The sequence below is a fragment of the Zalophus californianus genome, chromosome 13 (genome assembly GCF_009762305.2).
Source record: "Zalophus californianus isolate mZalCal1 chromosome 13, mZalCal1.pri.v2, whole genome shotgun sequence".
Lineage (NCBI taxonomy): Eukaryota > Metazoa > Chordata > Mammalia > Carnivora > Otariidae > Zalophus > Zalophus californianus.
In genome coordinates, this window is record NC_045607.1 from 38,076,755 (window position 1) to 38,088,235 (window position 11,481).

The following is an 11,481-nucleotide window of genomic DNA, read 5'->3' on the forward strand; positions in this document are numbered from 1 at the left end:
AGAAGCAGGCTCCCTGCTAAGCAGGGAGCCCAGTGATGATGTGGGGCTCTATCCCAGGACCACGACCTGAGCTGAAGGCAGACACTTAACTGACTGAGCCACCCAGGTGGTGCCCCTTCAATGCCACTTTTAGCATTCATAGATAATATAACCAACCTGTATCACAGTTTCATAATATTAACAAAACAAAACAAAATGCCACAATTAACTTAAAGGAGGAAATAAAAGGTATTTAAAATACAAGAATATATATTCGGTGCTTGTGTGGGCAGCACATAAACTAAAACTGGAACGATATAGACAAGATTAGCATGGCCCCTGTGCAAGGACAACATGCAGATCTGTGAGGCGTTCAGGACGGAAACGCTTGTAACAGACGATGACTTGCGGGTATAAGGAAGTAGTCATTCCCTGTGAATGGGCAACAACTCTGAACACATCTTGATACAGATATGTGACATGATCGGCTCTGATGCCAATCAATTCCGATTTCTGCAGTGGCCACCTCTCCCGCTGAAGTTCCAAATAAAATAGAGTCCGGTCTCCCTTGATTGACATGGTGCCCTGCCGTCTTTTGTTTGCCCCTCCAGATCCATTCTCCCCCACTTCTCTTCCCTGCTCTTGGCCCCGGGAGCCACACTCATGCCCTCTGATTTCCTGCTGGGTTTGGCCAATGAAAGTCCTGACAGGAGATGGGGTGAGGGAAGGAAGGGAGATTGGGGTTTTTATCTTTCTGCCTATCTTCCTGTCTACACCCCTCATCCTAAGGCCGCTGCTGTTCTCAAGGTGGCTATTATGGGTTGAATGAGAGCCCCCCAAAGCTGTGTCTGTGGAGCAACCTGATATGGTGGAGGCGGGCACAGGCAGGGAAAGAATTCACCCCAGGCCAAACAAAGGAGATAGAAGTTTAGTGACTACACTGCAAGGACAGCAGAGGAGAGACTGTCTGCCAGGAGGCCGTGGTGCGGGGCTGTCGTTAAGGGGGGGAAGGTGAGGAGGTATGGGGTATATGGCATTTTCCTTTTTTGGTACCTGTGCCCAGTTGTAAGCAGGCCATTGGTCAGCTAGGGCTTGTGGATATTTGGAGGTGGGTCGCCTGCTGGGCCTGTTTGCATTCAGCCCAGGGGTCACTGTGGGCCCTTTTACCTTACTCAGGTTTCCATTGCTCAAGCGTGCTGCCTAAAACAGTCCTCTACAATGTCCATATTCTAACTTCTGGAACCTGTGGACGTAGCCTTATTTGGAGAGAGGATCTTTGCCGATGTAATTAAGGCTCTCAAGATGTGATCACCCTAAATTCAATAACAAGTGTCTTTAGAAGAGACAGAAGAGAAGACAGAAGAGGAGATGGCCATGTAAAGACAGAAGCAGAGGGGCGCCTCGGTGGCTCAGTTGGTGAAGCGTCTGCCTTCAGCTCAGGTCATGATCCCAGCGTCCTGGGATATTTGCCCCGTTTGGGGTGGGGAGGGGGGTGGTCCCTGCTCCCTGGTCCCTGCTCAGCGGGGAGCCTGCTTCTCCCTCTCCCTCTGCCACTCTCCCTGCTCGTGCTCTCTCCGTCAGGTAAATAAATAAAATCTTAAAAAAAAAAAAGGCAGAAGCAGAGACTGGAGTGATGCAACCGACCAAGGAAGGCTGGGAGCCGCCCACAGCTGGAAGAGGCCAGGAGGGATTCTCCCCTAGGGCCTTTGGAGGCACTGTGACCCTGCCGCTGCCTTGATTTTGGACTTTTGGCCTTGAGAATTGTGAGAACAGATTTCTGTTGCTTTAAGCCACCAAGGTTGTGGTGATTAGTCGCGGCAGCCCGGGGGATCTAATACTCTCAGCAACACTTCTCCCCTCTCAGGTTCTGGTGATTTTGCCTCTGCTCACACCTCGGATATAGTGGTCGTGACAGCTGGTGTCTGCCCTATCCTGTCTGGCTTCCCCATACCTGTCCACACCTTTGTAATTAGTCATTTTGCAAATCAACCCCTCCCTGACTTATTTTAACTGAATGCGCTGATTTCCTGTCAGGGTCCTGACAGTTACACAGGGCAAATACACTCCAGGAACATTCATGCCAAAATATGTCGTGATTCTTTGTAAAACAGAGTTTATTGTCTAGGCTCACGTAATTCTAACGTCAGATAGGTGAATGTCCCGTGGACCATATGAAAGCTGTGGGGGAGGGGCAACAGCTTGTCATTGTGTAGGAGTGTCCTAAGCATCACAGGACACCTAGCATCTCTAGTTAAAGGGGTTCCACAACCATGACCTTACCATTTCTGTGACATCATTCTATTGAGAACCACTGATTATGTAATATCTTATTTAAACCCTACAATGGCACGTTGGGTACTTTCTCCATTTTACACATGTGGAAATAGGCTCAAAGAAACAAACCTGCTTGGGTCTGTTGGGGGGGGTGGGATCTGGGGTTCAGACTCAGATATGACTGGATTTAAAGCCTGAGTTCCTGATCACAAAGCTGTACTGCCCCTTTGTAGTTTGGGTCTTTGTCAGGGTCAAAGGGCAGAGACAGTGCTGGAGGAGATCAAGTCTAACTCATCATTGGGGCACCTGGGTGGTGCAGTCAGTTAAGCATCTGGCTCTTGGTTTCAGCTCAGGCCCTGAGATTGAGTCCCGAGTGGAGTCTGCTTAAGACTCTCTCTCCCTCTGCCTCTGCCCCTCCCCCCCCATATGTGCTCTCCCTTTCTCAAATAAATGAATAAATATTAAAATAAAAAAAAGTCTAACTCATCACAGAGAAGAGGGGCTCCATCAAAGATGGGAATGGGATGCTATATATAATAAAATATAACTTTAAAATCTCAATGGCTTCACACAGTAAAGATTTACTTCTTGTTCCAGCAAAGTCCAATGTGGATCTTGGTGACTCCCGGGCAGCTCTCCTCCAAGCAGTGAAATCAGAGATTTGGTCTTCCTCCATTAGGAGGCTTTGCCATCTCAGAACCTTTTGTTTCCAGACTCATGCAGATGGAGGAGAGAGGGTGTGGAAGATAACCTGGGATATTTTACGGGCAAATGTGGAAGTGGCAGGCTTTTCTTCTACTTTCTTCCTATTGGCTGAACTCAGTCATATGGTCCATACTTAGATGCAAGCGGGCCTGGGAAATGTAGCCTATATCTAGTGAACATAGCATTGTCTCTGCAGAGGAGTTGTCAAGCTCTTCCAGTCCCTCTATCAAAAGCATAAGGAAGAGAGACTTAAGTTCAAGTGTTGTCTTGACACTAAATGACCACCCTAATATCCTGTCCCTTTTTCGGGCCTCAGTTTCCTCATTTGTCAGATGGTTTTGGAAGCTCATCCCTCATAGCTACATGATGGCCAGATGTAAGAGGAGAAGTAGAGTGCTGGTTGAAAGAAATCCTGGAGAAAGCTGCACCCACCTGAGGTCTGACTATGCCCAACTTAATTTTCCATCTTCTGCAGCCAGGACAGTTCAGCAGATTCTCCTGGTTGTTGAGAAGGCCCTTCCTGTGAAGCTCAAGTGCCTGTGGTATCTTTGAATGCTGGTATTGTTGGGGAAGAGGGATTTTCAGGGAATGAAAGAAGAGTTGGAAGCTAGATATGAGAATCTACCAGAGAACTCTGGCAATGGCCCTGAAGACCCAGTGGAGGCCCTGGAGATACAGGCATTAATCCAAGGAGATGCTGGACTTGTGGCTGAGGAGCCGGGATTGTGTGTGTTGGGGAGCTGATGCTCGCTCCAGTGGACATCCACTGTTTGGTCTGCCCCAGACCACTCTTCCAGGAATCAACTCTCCCATCCCCAAACTACAAGGTTGCAGTGGGAACGGCTATGTTTCTACAATATGACCCTGGTCCCTGGTCACTTGACTGGTCCAGGTCAGGCACTTGACCCATATTGGAACAATAATTTTTCTGCTTGGAATTTTGAAGAGATAGAGATGAGAGAGGAAGAGTTATGTTAACTTCTCTCCAGCTGATTGGTCCAATAACATATAACTCTGAGGTTTTCTTGACAGCCGTATTTTCCTCGCTGTGTAGAAGTAACAAGCAGGAGTAACTGGTCTGATGAGAGAGAACAAAAGATGAGGAGACTCCCAAGGGCATCTGAGTTTCTGGTTCTGCTCCATTCCTGAGACCAGGCTGTAATCTTGTCCCTTGTCTATGTGACATGCCTCCGTATCATTATAATTAACTTTCTCCTTGATAGTGCAGGTGGATGTTTGTTATTTACAATCCAAAAAAGCTAAGGAATAATAACAACTTTCTTATCAGAGACGTTTATTTATTCAAGTGCATTCTTCTGGTGCAACTACTATGTTCAGGTACCACGCAAGGTGCTGGAAATCCAATGATGAATAGGAGAGCCATAGAATCTACCCTAAGGGACCTTATACTTGGAGGCGGGATAAAAGGCCAGGGCAGGGTAAACCTGGAACAAGTACTATCCAGGTAAAATCCAGGTTTATGAGAACATATAACAAGATTTTGAGAACATACAAGCAGAAAACTGAAGGAATGAGCAGGAATTGAGTGGAAGGAATTGGGCATTAGGATGTAAAGAAGGGAGAACATCCCAGTCCAGAAGAAGAGCGTGAATGATAACTCTATCATGAGGTCGGCATCCTCTGGAGAGACAGCAACTCTTCAGTTAAAGGTCCTGGTTTCTCACCTACCCCTACTTTGGGCCCCCAGCTAATACACTGGTAAGAAGACTCTTTCCTTTTGCCTGAAAGCAGCCCAGCAGGGACCACTCCCTCTTGTCCAGACTCTTCCATTCCTTGTTGAGATATTGCAAGGGGAGAAATACAAAATGCTCTCTTTCCTTCATTCCCCTTTTGGTAGAGAATTGCTAGATTTCACCCTATAGCTATTATCCTCACCTTCCTTACTCCTATGTTGAGGGCAGCAATGTGGCTGGCTAATAAAACCACATTTCCCAACCTTCCTTGCAGAGGGGGATGGCTACTGAGAAGTCAGTGGAAGTGACTGGGTAGGGTTTTTAGAAAGCTGTTTAAAGGGGTTCACTAGCTAGCAAGCACCCCTTTGTCCTTTCCCCCTGTTCTTGCTTATTTGTCCCTGGGACATGAACTTGAGGGGTAGGTGAGAACCTACCCTCTCCCTCTGCCCCTCCCCCAGTTCGTCCAGCAGTCATTTTCATCCGTGAGTTGAAGTCATGTGCTAAGGATGGCAGAGCAGAAGATAGGATTCCAGCTTCCGAGACTTGTAGAGTCCCCATACCAGCCTGGCCCACCTGAAGACGGTTTATCATGTGAGAGGAAAATAAGCCTCTATCTTATTTAGGCCACTGTTGTTTTGGATCTCTCTTACTAAGGGCTGGACAAAAGTCCTCATTGGTGTAACCCTAAAAGCCCTCTCATAACTCAGCTTCTCTTCACTAAATAGTCCCCAAGTCATTCATTCAATCATTTATTCATTTACTCAAACACTCTCTGATTGAAGATAACTATCCCATATTCTGAAATCAGATGAGATTATGTGAGTATAAAATTGTGTGTTGTAAATAGCAAAGCATTAAGCACATACTAAATTGTTATTTTATTATAATTTATTATAATAATATATAAAATATTATTTTATTACTATTATGATTTATTGTTATTCAAGTGTCCAATTAAGAAGTTTTAGTATATAGGGGCGCCTGGGTGGCTCAGATGGTTAAGCGTCCACCTTCGGCTCAGATCATGATCCCAGGATCCTGGGATCGAGCCCCACATCCAGCTCCTGGCTCAGCAGGGAGCCTGCTTCTCCCTCTTCCTCTGCCTCTCCGCCTGCTCATGCTCTCTCTCTCTCTCTCTGTATCTCTGTGTCTTGAATGAATAAATAAAATCTTTAAAAAAAAAAGAAGTTTTAGTATGTAATATGAAATTTGCTGGAGGGAAATTCCTGTTAAGTGGTGTTGAAATCCAGTGCTATTTGGTGTTGTGAAGAAAGGATATGGGGCGCCTGGATGGCTCAGTTGGTTAGGCATCTGACTTCGGCTCAGGTCATGATCTTGAGGTCCTGGGATCAAACCCTGCATCAGGCTCCCTGCTCAGCTGGGAGTCTGCTTCCCCCTCTCCTTATGCCCCTCCCCCAGTTCATGCTCTCTCTCTCAAATGAATAAATAAAACCTTAAAAAAAAAAGCAGCAAGGGATGACCCAGTGCAAGTGCTTTTCAAACTGTAATATGCACAGAGAAGAACTTAGGTATCTTATTCAAAGGCAGATTTTGAGTCAAGAGAGTCTGGGGTAGGCCTGAGATTCTGCATTTCTAACAAGCTCTTAGGTGAGGTTTCTTGCCCTGGACCTTTGAATAATAGGGACCTAGGAGATATTTCCAGGTACTGGGGAGAGAAATGAGGAAAGAGGAGAAAGGTAAACTGAAACCAGAGAGAAAAGGATTTCTGAAAATGGTAAACAAGTTATGTAGAGGCTCCATCTTCAAGCAGGTTAGTAACAATTAGAAAAAGCCAGGAACTATGCATACATTATTTCATTTAATTATTACAACCTTATATAAGGGGAATTCTAATCCTTATTTTACAGTTGAGAAAATAAGTGGAAGCTCAGAAAAGTTAAGGGAAAGTCACACAGCAGGTAAGTGGCAGGGATTGGATTGGGACCCAGGCTTTTCAGAGCCCAGAGCCCGTATTTCTTTCTAAGCATCTTGCTAAAATTCTGGGGAAGCAAATTCCTTTTGCTGAGTTCTTCCTTCACACCCAGGAAATGCTGGTCAGGGGAGGAGGAAGAGGCTGCCCTAAGGAACCAGCCCCACCTGTTTGGCTCAGTTCTTATCTAAGGTCAAGGCTTTCAGTGGCCGCTAAGCTTTGTTTTCAAACACTGGGGCCCCAAGGAGTGGGAAGTGGGAGGGGTACAGGTGGGATGTTTACAAGTTTTGTTGGATAATTTCCACTTTGTAAGCCTAGTCTCCTTTCTGGAGGTAGCCACAGTCCAGAGCAGCAGGAACATGTCTTGGGAAGTGGGAGCCAGAGTGAGAGCTGCCCTGGCTCTGACCTGGGACCCTTGCTTTCTCCCTGGATGCCTGAGGCCTTCGAGGGGCTACTAAAACACAAGTTTGGCTCAAAAATTGGCTGTCAAGTGCAAGGCTCCAGTGAAGACCCTCATTTCCTCCCAAGATAGATAAATGAGCACTTTGGGTCTCCATAAAAGGTAGGCCACTTGGAGCAGAGCCTCTTTGATAGGCCCCATCTGCCAGTGCTGTTCCCTGGGGCTCTAGTATAAATCTGAGCCATTTCTGTCTCTAGTTTCCAACATGTGATTAGATTTTGTCTAATTTCCCCACCATGGGAAGCTGGGGAGGGTGCTTGCATAATAAATCTTTGATTGGGAAGGTGGTTCTACCATTTGAAAGGATGATGTAAAGGAGAGAGAGGACTAAGTGACTCGTGTATTCAGGGGGTGATGCAGAGGAACAGCTCAAGGTGCAGGAACAGGATAAGCCTGGGATCCCAGAGCAGGGTTGATGAGGTACTGGGGGAGAAAGTCATGGAGTCACACCAGGAATGCCAGCCTGATTGCAGAAAAGCATGAAAGAGCTTCCCTGTAAGAAGAGAAACCAGGACACATGATGTGGTCCCCTTTCCTCCCCAGAGGACAAGCTGTGTTCGCGTCGATGTTAGCTCCACAGGTATGCTGAGGCTATTGGACGCACTGGTTTCAGGTCTGGGATCCCACTAGAGCAGTAGCACCAGAGGTGGGAAGAGATGGGGAAGAGGGGATAGCCTTCTCATTGAAGGTTGCCCAGAGGCATCCTAGTGTGGAGTATCTGAAGAGGAAGGACTTAATAGCATCTACTCTGGCTGAGCCCAATTCATCTCCCAGCCTTCATTCCTTCGGGAATGTTTTCTATTCCCAGGATCCCACTTTCCCCTCCTTTCTGAGACGGGACCAGCATTTCCAAGGCAGTGAAGAAAAAATAGGCTACCAGATGGGCTGCAACATGGAATGGTGTTGGATATCCCAAATCACCCTCACTCTGGCTGGTCTGGTCCTAGAAGCAGAGGAAAGCCAGGAAAACCCTCTCTGGAGCCCATGACCTCTACCGTCTCCCAGCCACCACCATCTTTGGGGCTAGGCTACTCCAAATGGTTGCCAATACTTGCTGCCTCCACTTTCTCTCTCTCTTTTTTAAGGATTTTATTTATTTATTTATTTGACAGAGAGAGAGAGAGAGATAGCGACAGCAGAAAGACAAGCAGGGGGGGTGGGAGAGGGAGAAGCAGGCTTCCTGCCGAGCAGGGAGCCCGATGTGGGGCTTGATTCCAGGACCCTGGGATCATGACCTGAGCTGAAGGCAGACGCTTAACGACTGAGCCACCCAGGCGCCCGCTGCCTCCACTTTCTTGATTTTCATTCTCCCAGAACTCTATAGTCTAGTTTCTGCCCTCCCTCGACCCTACCCCACTGAAACTGCTCCTACCAATGGCAGCAACAGTCTGGACCAGGGTCCACTTCTCGGTTCTTACTTTAACTCTGAGCCATTTGCCTTTTGATTATAATCCTTTCTTCTTGAAAACTCTCAATTCTGGGGGTTCTTAACCAGGGTTCCATGCGTCCTTAGACTGTCTTCAGGAAAAAACAACACGCAGTCCTTGAATTGTTATACAAAGAGTTGTACAGATGTGCATCTTTTTAGGGGGGTGGTCCAGGACATTCATTCCATTCTCAAAGGAATCAATGAATTGCCAGTGTTAATAACCAGTGCTTTTGACATCTGGTTATAATTAGGTTCTTCCAGGGATGATCCAAAACAACAATGGTTGATTAGACTTTCATGTATACAGAGGTAAGTCGCCAGAGCAAGGATGGTGATCTCACCTAGGAGGTCCTCAGGGACTCAGGCTCTTTCTAGCTCGGCTCTGCCAACCCCAGGATTTAGCCATCAACCTCATAGTCCAAGATGATGTCCTCTCATGCTCCAAGCAGCATGGTAGAATGATGGACAAAGAAGAGTGTAAAGGATATGCTCCTCCTGTCTCTCAAAGATTCCTCGATGCTGGTTTGTGACATTTCCATTACATTATTGGCCCAAACTTAGTCACATGGTCATATCTGTCTGCAGAGAGGCTGGGAGATGTCTTTATTCTGGGCAGTCATGTGCCAAGCTGAAGATCCTGTAACCATGGATGAAGGGTAGAATAAGTATTGGGGGATAGCTGTCTGTACCTGTCATACCTTCCAGGATACCTCGAAGGATGGATCCTGTTGACTGGTTTACGCTTTCCACTTCCTTCTAGGACATTATGGCTAGGAAGCTACATTTCCTAGACTTCCTTGCAGCTGGCATTCCACATGTGATTTAGGAACTGCCAATTCAATGACATTACCTGAGACTTGATCCTGGAATGAAGAGGGGAGTAGCAGCAGGTGAGGCATCAATTTTGCTGGTGTGGATAGAGGCCAGCTGGTTTCATGATCACCAGCTTCCTAGTTCAGCAGCTTCCTGCAGCACCAGTGTTTTTGTGGCTTCTTTCCTAATCACAATGGCAGAGGCATGGTGATTCTGAGGGTTTACAGGTATCTCCGGAAGCTCTATTTTAGTCTACTCCTCCACTTCTCACAGCAATGCTATAAGCCAGAGCTTCTCAAACTTTAATGTTTATGTGAATCACCCGAGGATCCAGGTAAAGGGTAGATATGGAGTGAGATCTCAGATTTTGCATTTCTTTCTTTCTTTTTTTTTTAAAGATTTTATTTATTTATTTGCTAGAGAGAGAAAGAGAGAGAGAGAGCACAAGCAGCGGGAATGGCAGGCAGAGAGAGAAGCAGGCTCCCCTGCCGAGCAAGGAGCCCGATGTGGGACTTCATCCCAGAGCCCCGGGATCATGACCTGAGCCGAAGGCAGATGCTTAACCGACTGAGCCACACAGGCATGCCTCAGATTTTGCATTTCTAACAAGCTCCTGGGTAGTGTCTGATGGTTAGGATAGATTTTTGAGTCACTCGGTCCTAGGGCGTCCTCTGCTCACCTGCACCCATTCATAAATTCCTTTCTGCTTTACCTAGTGATAGTTTCTGATTATCCAAATTCTGTTGATGTTTCTTCCTTCTCTCTTAAGGGATCTTCTTCCTCTGTTTGTCCCGTAATATTGGTGTAACCCATGACTGGCTTAGGATCATTCTACAGACTTTTCCTGGATGATTTCCTCCATCCTCTGGCCTTCCAACACTACCTATATGCTTCTCAAATCCCCACCTCCAATCCGTACTATCTCCTTTGCTCAGATTGCAGTATCCACAGCTGACCAGAACTGAGTTCTACAGATGAGCAGGGCAGGAAAGAAAGCTTTTGTGGTCAAATAAGTTTGGGAAATACTGTGTTAAATAAAATGAAATTTATTTCCTTGGTAAGTTACTTCTAGAACTGTTAATGTGCTAAAATGCATTGCAAATTTCCAAGAGAGGGCATGTAATACCCAATACTTCTTAAACTTATTTGGCATCTGTATTGGATACAATCTGCTTTCTCAGTTTCTGTTACCACTGCCTGAGTCCTGGACCCCTAGCCTTTTGCTTTTCTTGAGCTGTAGCCAACAGTGTAGTTCTGTGGCCCACCAGCTGCTCCTCCCTGCATCTTGCATTGTTTCCCGTCCTTCCCTGCCTCATGTCTTTTACATCATTCTTGAGGATTAGGGTTTGCACCTTCATAAAAGGCATCAGCATATAATTCTTGCCTCCACTCTGTTTCCCAGGGAATCTGGGCTAATACAGCCTTCCACAGTCTACCCTTGCTCCCTTTTCCCCTGGAATATTAATATCTCCTGGAAGTCAGGTTCCTAGAACACACTTTGGAAGTGCTGTTGGTCATCTTTCCTCATATAGCTACAAGCACCTAAGACTCAGCATGTCCAAGACATAATCAATCCCTTTTCTTTTATATCCTTCCCTTTTCTGGTCAATTGGCACCATATTTGCCCATCACCCAAGCTACCCTGGTGTCATTCTTTGTTTTGTTTTGAAGATCTAATTGGCTTTATTAATCAATCTCTTTCATCCTCTTTCCTCCATCCTTCTCTTCTTCTCATCTGCCTAACAATTCTTTTTCTTCTTTTTTTTTAAAGATGTATTTATTTTAGAGGTGGGGAGGGGCAGAAGGAGAGGGAGAAGCAGACTTCCCACTGAACAGAGCCCGTCTCGGGGCTTGATTCCATGACCCCAAGATTGGATCCCGAGATCATGACCTGAGACAAAGTCAGACACTTAACCGACTGTGCCACCCAGGTGCCCCAACAATTACTCATTCTTAAAGAGGCAGTGTAGGAACCATCTTCTTATCCCATCTCCTTGGTCATCTGAGTGATGTACCACTCTGCCAAGCTCTCATAGGCCCCTAAACCTGAGTCTCTTAATAGCATTTATTATACTTTATTGTAATTCCTTCCTTCCCTCCTTCCTTCCTTCCTTTCCTTTAAAAAAATTTTTTTTAAGATTATTTTATTTTATTTATTTGGGAGAGAGAGAGAGAGAGCACAAGAGGGGGTAGGGTC

At 46.2% G+C, this 11,481-nt stretch overlaps 1 non-coding gene across 1 annotated transcript; it reads left to right on the plus strand.

Moving 5' to 3' along the window:
- The first annotated feature begins 256 nt into the window (after nt 1-256).
- Nucleotides 257-363, plus strand: LOC113935176. Its single transcript, XR_003523934.1, has one exon. It is a non-coding gene; the product is annotated as a U6 spliceosomal RNA (small nuclear RNA).
- The last annotated feature ends 11,118 nt before the right edge of the window (nt 364-11,481 follow it).